Source organism: Petaurus breviceps, unplaced genomic scaffold (genome assembly GCF_028583685.1).
Source record: "Petaurus breviceps papuanus isolate PSGF00001 unplaced genomic scaffold, PetGlider_PUasm1.0 151, whole genome shotgun sequence".
Classification (NCBI taxonomy): domain Eukaryota; kingdom Metazoa; phylum Chordata; class Mammalia; order Diprotodontia; family Petauridae; genus Petaurus; species Petaurus breviceps.
This window is the reverse complement of record NW_027185712.1, coordinates 5995875-6006349: the sequence shown is the minus strand read 5'-3', so window position 1 is coordinate 6006349 and position 10475 is coordinate 5995875.

Genomic DNA, 10475 nt, shown 5'->3' with positions numbered 1-10475 from the left:
CCCCAATTGCCCTGCTCCTCCCATTCAAAAAGCAAAAATAAAATAAAATAAAATGAAGAAACAGGAAATGGAGTCATGAGTGAGGAACAGAGAGAAGGTCAATTTGGCTGGATCTCAGAGTATGGGAGAAAGAGTAATATCTAATGAGGATGAAAAGACAGATTGGGGCCAAGTTGTAAAATGTTTTAAAAACTAAACAGAGGAGTTTAAATTTGGTTTAAATTTCAATGGAGTTCAAGCATGATGTAGCTGTAGATAAATCATTTTCCCTAACAATAAGGAAAAGGAAGATCCATATAGATATCACTTTCTCACCCATATCGGCTTTTTGGGATTACTTATACTGACTTCTGTGAGTATTCCTGCCTATTAGAGCCTATGAGATATTAATCTCACCAGTGGTCCTAGCAACAAGACCAGATAAAAGCTTCCTATACAGCAATTGTATTTTTCTCCCTGAAAGGCTCATCAGAAATCCCTTGTTCTTAGTTAATTCCTCCTGGCTGATCCTGGACACCACTTGCTCTTGGGCTCTTTTAGCCATATCTTGGTCCTGAGGCTTGCTAGTCAGGCCTAAGCAAACCCCAGATTGAGCTTACTCTCTCTTACTCTCCTGTCTCCCTCCTCTCCATATGTTTGTGGACATATCCCTGCCTCATTAGCTCCAACAACCTGCAGGAGGTAAGAGCAGAGCAAGGAGGGAATAGCAAAATTGTTATTAGCAAGCAGATTTTCTTGAATCGTGCTTAAGAAAAGAACTGCTCCCCTGGCATGTGGGTAGGGGGGCAGTGAACCATGGATTCATTTTTGCAATAATAATCAAAACATTGAGGATCTGATGAATTGCCAGATATAGGGCCAAGAAGCAAACTCTTACTTTGTGTATTTGATGGTGCATTTAGTATCTAGCTTGCCTTAGTTATTTTTTTGTGCATAATTTTCCAAGAATTTCTTACATGTGACATGAATGTATCATAAACCCAGAACGTGGTTAGATGAATAAGATAAGCATTATGCATAGAGTTGAAAAAATCAAAAGATATTTTTGAGGACGTCTGCTTCTTCCTTTTATGATGAGAACATATATAATATAACTTATGCAAATGTTCCCTCCCTAAGGTTCAAAGGACATTTTTAAATTTAATCATTCAGAACTGAGAAATATTCTACTATTTCATAAAATTAGTCAGTTTTGATAAGTTATACATTTGATTAGACAAAGAGAAGACTCATGAAGTTAATTTTAATCACAATCATCTGCATTATGGCATTTACCTCTGTGAAAGGACCAGTATTTAAGTTTCTTGATACAGCTTCTTCCATGAAGCTTGATTTTCCCCATGTGTACAGTGTGAATACTTAGACTTGGTGCATGCCTGAGACCTCAATGTCCATACCCTGATAACTGACTGATCAAGTATGGTTACAGATGGAGGGGAGGAGGACCTACCAGATGTAATATCTTTGTTGCTATGTTAGGGCAAAGTAAACTTCCTTTGTTAAATATTAGAGAGTACCTCCTTTTACCTCAACATTGAACCTAAATTAAGTAGGTACTGGCATTAGATCTATGTCTATAACACCTACTATTTAAACTATTTGTCTGTGACCAAGTGTAAAGCCAAGCATAAGCAGCTTTCCAGAGGACTGCTGCTGTGAACAGCTTCAAGGTCCTGATTACATAATATAGTCAACTATTTATTCAGTAGGGAAAACATTCACAGAAATCAAAGTGCAGAATTCACAATGTTATGACATAACTTATGTGATTAAGACATTAACTTATTGATAAGACATTAACTTATCGCTAAAATGGCCACATAGTTTTTACCAAAGTGGCCACATAGTTTTAAACAAAGTATAATCATTTAGTAACTCAATCATTTGGTAAGTCCTTAATTCAATCATCCTTAAGGAGGCTTGTCTCCTTAATGGACACAAAGTACAAAGGTCAAAGTTCTCCACCCCTAGGTCACAGTAAATCATAATCTTCTCAGGCAGCATCAGGTTACCCAAGAAGAGAACTTTTTATCTTAACTCAAGGTTGGCTCTCAGCTTCCATGGTTCCTCTTCCATGGTTCCAGCTCTTGCCTGAATTCTGTTCTTCATTCTGTTCTCAATTTGTAGCAGTTCTCAGAAGTTCTCAGGATCCTAACAGTTCTTTCTCTCTCAGCAATTCTGGCTCTCTAGCTTGGGCTTTTTTCTTATACATGGTATTAGCTCCTCCCTGTTCCACCCTTTCCTGTTACATCAGCAACTTCCTCCCACTGTGGGATTCACAAGTTCTGGGTCTTAATACTTGACACAATCACGAACTTGAAACAAGTTACTAAGTACCTGTTTGATTGCCAATACAAGAGACAGGGAAGATCTTCAAATCCGCATTCCCCATTACACCAAGGCATCACTACAACCATTGGCAATTAACCCTAATTAAAAGCAAAGTACCAAAGAGAAAATAAAAAGGCCCTTGTGCTATACTTGAAAACCTATCCTATAAAGTGACTATGAATGGAAATGTAAGTTTTTTATGATAACACGATTTCATTTTTATCTCTGTATCCCCATCACTTAATAATTGAATAGTAATAATAATAATTATTTACTTTTATTTAAATTAGATGAAATATAAAATTAACTTTATAGGTGACAAGTCATATGTATTCTGGGAAGGGAAAGTTGATAGTAGGGTAATGGAAAAACATAATGAAAAAATTGAAGTCTCAGCTGAATTTGGACAGTAGTCAAAGTTAAGGTATAGGCCTTTCTAGGAGTGAGGAAACAGGCTAAACAAAGCTTGAGGTAGGGATGAGGAACACATATTTAGGGTATGCTGCATAGATATCACTGCCTGGAACTGAGGGATTCTGTTAGGAATAATAGGATATATAACTTGGAAAGATAGATGGTAAGCAAGCAAAGTTCTTTAATAACAAAAATGTAAACTTTTTCTCACAGGTAATTGAGAATTACTGAATATTTTAGCAGAGGGACTTGATGAAGGTGCTTTTTAACAATCAGTCTAGTGTAATTGTTTTAAAACATGTATTGGGATCTAGGAGAAGAGATTGGATACCAGATAGGAGGTTGTTGCAAAATATGATGATTGCAGAATGTGATAATTGAATGACTATGGGAGGAAAAGGAGATACAGGACTCAACAATTCCAAGATTTTGTATCTGGATAATTAGGAAAATAACAAAAATTGGGTAGCCAAGGGAATTTGGTTTAGTTATATTGAATTTAAAAATATAGTGAATCATGAAAATTAAAATAAAATTCAATAAGAAGTTTTAAATATGGAACAGGGGCTTGCAATGCATACTGATTAGTGATAGGGTGGTAGTGCAGGTGGCTATTGTTTCACTGGAAATGTATGACATAAATACCCTGACTACCTGAATATTTAGCTTAGATTCAGAAGGAGGGGAGGGGAACTTGGATTATATTAATAGATGTTGATAATATCAATCCATTCTTCTCTCTTCCCAAATTTCACCCCACCCCCACCCCATACCCACTTACCAGAAAAAAAAAACAAATCAATCCAATTCAGTTTGGTATTGAATAGGAATACATACATACACACATACATATATATACACATGTGTGTATGAGAGAGAGAGAGAGAGAGAGAGAGAGAGAGAGAGAGAGAGAGAGAGAGAGAGATGGATGAGACCTTAGACATCTCCTAATCCAACCCTCTAATTTTACAGATGAGAAAATTGAGGTTCACAGAAGTTAAATGACTTGTCTGAGCTTTGCACGGGTGGTGCACAGTATAGTGCATTTGGCTTGGAGTCAGGAAGACTTAAGTTCAAATTTGGCCTTAAACACTTACAAGCTGTGATTTGGGGCAAATCATTTAAACTCTGTCTGTCTCAGCTTCCTCAACTGTACAATGAGGAACATAATAGCATCTAATTCATAGAGTTGTAAAAAAATTACACCTCTAAATATATTATAAAATCATACAATATCTGAAATCCCTTAGCACAGTTTCTAGAACTCAGTATATGCTTAATAAATGATTGTTCCCTTCTCCTTAAATATAACAAAACTGATCAACTTAGTTATTTTTAGGTTCTGATTGTCTAGCATCATAGAGATGCTGCCTGACTTTTCATTTGTTAATAATTCCTAGCACTTCTTTGATGCTTTTGTTTTACAGAGCACTTTACCTGGTATTTCATTTCATCTTTGTAATAACCCAGTAAGTACTATTATTATCCTCATTTTGCCAATGATGAAACTGAGATTGAAAGAGGTTTAAGTAACTTGCTAAAATTTAAATACCTACTAAATGCCTGAGGGCAAAGCTGTATTCAGATTTTCCTGATGCCAATTCCTCCATCCTATCTACTATATCACCAAGATGCCTCCATTTCATTCTCAGTTGGAAACAATGAACATTTATCCACTGAATGCATTGTTCAACTTTCTGGAACAAATAGAGATGAGAAGTAAACAAGAAATTTTCAACCTATGTAATGAATTAACTGATTATTTCTTTTTCATAATTGGTGGGGGGAAGGAGAGAAGAAGAGTGATAGAGAAAGAATCAAATCAACAATGAGGAATGCAGACTTTGTTATTCAAGGCTATGAGTCTGAGAATTTCACAGTTTAAAGAAGCAGTCATAAGAACAGGCCAAAACTCATTTACAACCTATGACTTGGGGCTCTTACATGGTAAGTGTCATAAAAGATGACACAGCCTATCTTTTCAGTGAAGAGAGTTCCCAATTGCTGGCATCTGAGAAACATCCATCAGAGCCCAGAGGCTTGGAGGAGCTCTGTTTTCCTGATCTGTTTATGTTAGGAAGATATGTAGAGAGTAATGTTATTTTTGTTCCATGAAAGTGGCCATAATGTACCAGCCAGAAGGGCTCTTTATAGATTTTCCAATATAAAAGGGGATGGATTTTGTTATTAGAATATCAGTTTGAAAGTATATACCTCTTAAAATAGGCTATTTAAAATAATATATTTGTTAGAGTCTCCAGTATCATTTTGCCTGTAGGCACACAGGCATAATTGAAAAAAAAAAGACAAAATAGTTATTGTTATTTTAAATCATTTAATGAAAATTATTTGATCCCCCCTTGAAAATAATTTTATAGATCTTTTTGGGTCACCAACATTCCAGTTGATCTTTAAACATTCAGTGGCACTGCTTATATTCATCAATTCTGTCTTACAACACTTCATTCTTACCACCTATGAAAGTATTCTATATTAAAAAGCTAGAAAATGTCTACTTGGGGTTATCAGCGCCAGCATTTGGAATGAATTGATTGATCCCCTCTGTCAGTCATTTAGTCAATTTGGTCAAACCAATTCTTTGACAAAATTGACTTTTATTTTAATTGAATTGTTCAGGCATTTACATTAAATGTGTTTGCAGGCATGTTCACCTGCTAAGAAAGCCTAGGCTGTCATTTTTTGTTAATCAGTCAACAACTAGTTATTGAGTACCTGTCATGTGCAAGTCGTGGTGCTAGAACTATCAATTCACAAGTCTTGTCCATTGTGCTCACTTAATATTTTTCACATGGACCCCCTACTTTCTATTCTCACTCTAACTCCCTGAGAATAGGTTGCCCATGTAATCTGTTAATGTCAAGGGTGTTTATGGGAAGTAGAGTTATTTTTGTTTGTTTGTTTGTTTTCTGGCAGAAGGAAGGAAATTTTACTTCCTCCTCAAAGATCACAAGATACAAGATACTCAACTGGACAGGGGAAACCTTGGAATTTTGTAATTTGAGTATGATATGGAAATCTGAGGGGTGCCAGGAGTTGAATTGAAGTCACATCCTTATTGTATATGCTTATTAAATATCTTTCCCCTGTTATGGGAAAGCTTTCTTTTGTTAACTACTAGATGGACTGAGTGACTCATTGCTTCCAATCCGGGACCTAATCTTCCGAGGTTCTAGTTCAAGTCAATGATCTCTCTCACTGTGTCCTTCGTTGGTTGTCCTTTTCTGGTCCTTGTTTTGTCACCCCCTGGTTGTCTCCTTGTTTCTCTAGATTTCCTTCTACCTAGGTGTTACAATGAGCAGCGTGCTAAGCCCTGAGTGAGGAAGAACTGAATTCAAATCTGTGCTCAGATATTTTCTAAATGTATGACCTTGGGAAAAATCACTTAACCTCTGCTTAAATTTCCCTACTGTAAAATGGCGGGGGGTGGGGAGGGTCAATAATAGTACCTACACCACAGGGATTTTGTGAGCATCAAATGAGGTGATATTTGTGAAGTATTTTGTTCAGTTCCTGGCACAAAGTAAATGCTATATAAATGCTTATTTCTTCACTCTTTCCTTACGTGAGTTAAAATTCTTCCATAACAAATTATTCCTCTTGCTTCTATGGTTTTCTTGATTCTTGCTAAAGAATTTAAGTTACTGAAACTATTTGGATGAACTGGGACACCACCTCCCTCCAAAGTAAAACAAATTCTTTACATGTAATAGGCACTTGAATGAATATGGTGAATGTATGGATGAATAACAACTCAACCAAAATTGACTGAGTTCCTAGAATGTGTAAAACAAAAAAACAAACAAAAAACCCTTTAAGCTACAGCCTTCAGGGATAGAGATAGAAAGTTGGAAAAATGAATTTGCAGTCTAGCCATGAAGATAGCTGAAAAGTTAGTTAGCAATATATACAATGTGAAAAATGTTAGAAGACTTTGCATGATTAATTGCTAATGAATGGTAAAAATAATGAGTAGCATAGAATTTCAAAATGTCAAAGAAAAAGAGTAGACTCTTCTTTATGGGAACAAGATTTCCAGAAAACAGAACAAACAAAACATTAATTCCAATGCTTCAAATCTATGGATTTTCTGCTTAGGGAGATAAAAGTCCAAACTGACAGAGTCCCTTCGTGTCCTTGGAATATCTTTAACAAAGCTATTTCAGAGTTATGATTTATACCATTTCCAGACTATAAACAAAATTACATAGTCAAATCTGGGGAAGGGTTCAGAATTTAAGTAACAGCTCAATTAAAAATTCACTTCATCCAATAAAACAAATAGTCCCTTAACTTTCTGCACTGCCTTGGGGAGTAAATTTTCCTAATACTATTCATTCCCTCTTCAATCCCTACTTTAAAAATTTCTCTTTAAGTGCTGGTCAAAGATGAACTAAAGAAACACTTCCCTTTACTGAAGTGATCGAAGATTTATTCCTTTTCTTAGTGGGATCATTACTTTAATCTAGTCAAGGCATAAGGGACTGCTTTTTAGCTGGTTTGTCTAAGGCTCCTGGCCTTTGTTTGGTAACAGCTCAAATGCTATCAAAAGTGAAACCAGAGTTCCTCCTTGGATTTTTTAAAAAGGTTCTTCAATGAAAATCATTAGCCCTTTTTGGCGGAATGTTGTATAGGATATTGTTTTATAATTGATTATTTAAGGAAAGATTTGATATGATTTATCTGTCAGATTAGTCCAGAAGCTTTAAATTAGGATGCTGTCAAAAATGCTTTCTTACTATTTCCAAAAGAAAGAGGAGGGAACGGCTTTAGTTTGCTTCCACAAAAGGAAAGTGAGATCCTATTGGAATGCCTCTTAGAATCTTACTTTCAATGGAGGTATTTGGAATAAATCTTCACATCTTTCCTTGCCTGAGCACTGGTTTTCGCATAGGCAGAAAGGTGGATAGAGAGTATTTTGGACTGGTATAATTTATAAAATTTGACAAAATCATAGATCTTTTAAATAAGAATGAATTTTGGAAATAAACTTCCACTCCCTCATATGATAGAAGAGAAAACTAGAGAATACTAAGTGGCATAAGTATTTAATTTCTTCTGGGATTATATTCTAGGTACATTAACTTTAGGCCCAATGATCTTTCCCCTAGGGTCAAGGTGGGAAAATATAATGGTGCTAAAAGTAGACCAGTTTGCTTGTAGGGAAAGTTTTATGGAGATTCAAAATAGTGTAAGATAACTATAAAGGTAGATTAGAGTTCAATTGCAGAAGATAAGTAATTTGTGGCTAAGAAGTTTGGACATGATCACATAGGTAATGGAAAGGTTTTCAACAAGAAAGTGGCATTATGAAACTTGTTCTTGTAGGGGTTTATAAAGTGACTTGCATGGGGGTAAAGACTTAGAAGCAGAGAAAGGAGTTGTGGCTGTAAAAGTTGTTCAGGCGTGATACAATGAGGACCTAATATTACCTTTGGCATTTGGGTAAATAAGTGCTTATTTCCAATTCTAAAACACAGTACCAAATAATTAAGGCTCCTTCATGAATGCCTCATTGTGATTAAGTCACAAGGCATTCCTTGGCAACCTGATTAGCTACCCATGATTATGAAAAAGTGAAAGGACGGACACGTCCTACAAGTTAAAATGGGCAAATTGCTGTCTCTTCCCCAAGGAGTGTTGACAAGAAGGATGGAATTGAATCTGACCAGCTGAACTTGCTCCAGGAGAGACATGTACTGAATTAAAAAGAGAGAGATGGGACCATCATCAATGTAGCTGTGAATGTGACCAGATGGCCAGTCACACATGCTCACACCCGACTGAGAAACAGTGAAGTATTTTTTTTCCAACTATGTTGTGATTTATACAAGATGAAAGCTTTAGTAAGTGAAGCCCACAGAGGCAGATCGACCATGAACACAATAAAGAAAGCACCAAAAACAAAGATGAAAAGAGTTCCCAGTGGATGACATGTGCTCTAGTAAAACAATCATAGCATGTTCAAAGGAACCAGAGAAGTCCAACTCTCTCAGAATTCCACTTTTGAAACTTATTAGCTATATGTCCACAGACAAGTAATTTTATCAGTCTTTGATTCAGTTTCTTTATTTATGAAATGGAGCTATAATAGTTGTCAAACCTGCCCTACACAGTAACGTATAAAAATGTTTTGAAAATATTTAAGTACAATAAAAGTAGCTAAAAGTCAGTAGCTATTCTACTTTTTAGTATATAAGAAGAGATAGGCTCCAGTTACTTCACAGACATCCAAGAATCATATAAATCATGTATATAATTAAGAGAAGAACCCAAAATAAGGACCTTTATTTATTGCAACTTTACCGCTCTCTTTTTCTTTCTGTATGTGTGTATGTGTGTGTGTGTGTGTGTTTACTGGCCCATATTGATTATTTAGTATATTATATTATTTATTATATTAGGTCTTAATTCCAGGTGCACTGTCTATGTTCTGACATGCTAGTTCTCTGGTTAGATATTGGAACAAATGAGGTATTAATAGTTTTTTTCAACAGCATGACATACTTTTACTTTTTCAACAGAGTGCCCCTATAAGCCCTCATAGTTGCTTTATGCTCAGAGAACTAGAAACATCTATCTATCTATCTGGCTGCTATCAATAACCTGAAATTCCAATCCCCTGAGCCAATCAAATCTTGATGACCTACTATTAACTTTGGCAGTTGGGTAATTAAGTGATTATTTCCAATTCTAAAACACAGTACAAAATAATCAAGGTTCCTTCTTCAATGCCTCTTTGTGATTGTTACAAGGTATTCGTTGTTTCAATATCTTTTAAGGAAAAACTAGCCTAAGGATAATAGCTAGCGTTTATAGAGCACTTAAAGGTTTTCAAAGAATTTTGTCTCATTTTATACTCACAACATCCCTGGGGAGTATATACTATTATTATGCTCATTTTACAGATAGGGAAACCGAGGCTGAAAGAGGTTGACTTGACCTGGGCTCATACAGCTAGTTAAGAATAAGCTATAAGAAGATAAGAAAGGTAGGAGGGAGACAGATTATGAAGTGCTTTGATTTTGGAGACAATAGGGAGCCACTGGAGTTTATTGCTCAGGAAGATGACATGATCAGGGTAGCATTTTAGGAAAATCACTTTAGTGACTGAATGGTTAATCATTAGAGGTGGAAAAACTTGAGGTAGGCAGACCCACCTGAAAGCTATTGCAGTAATCAAGGCATGAAGTGATGAGACCCTGCACTAGAGCAGCGTCAGCGTCAGAGAAGAGAAAAGGATGTATTAGAGAGGTGTTGCAAAGGTGAGTAGATAGATAGGTATAGATATAGGTACATAGGTAGATTTACACATATGCATATATGTATATATATATAGCATGTATATATGGATGTGAACATATCTATATATAATATTATATATTCACCTTATTCATTTTCTTCCATCTTGTTTTGCTAACTTCACATTATTAATTTAAATACATAAAGAGTATATTACAATTCCTATTACATGGAAAGCAAGATATAATGAAAGTAGCACTGGATTTGAAGTCAGAGCAGGTGAGTTTGAAATACAACTATACAATTAAGTGTGTTATACTAAGTGTCTTATACTAAGACACAATCAATTTCCCTGGACCTCTGTTAAGTCATACATAAGAAGAGACTGATAGTTTATGGCAGTACAAACATAGGTAGCATGCTGGATTTGACCCAACACTATCCTTTGCTGACCACTAATCTATAGTGGT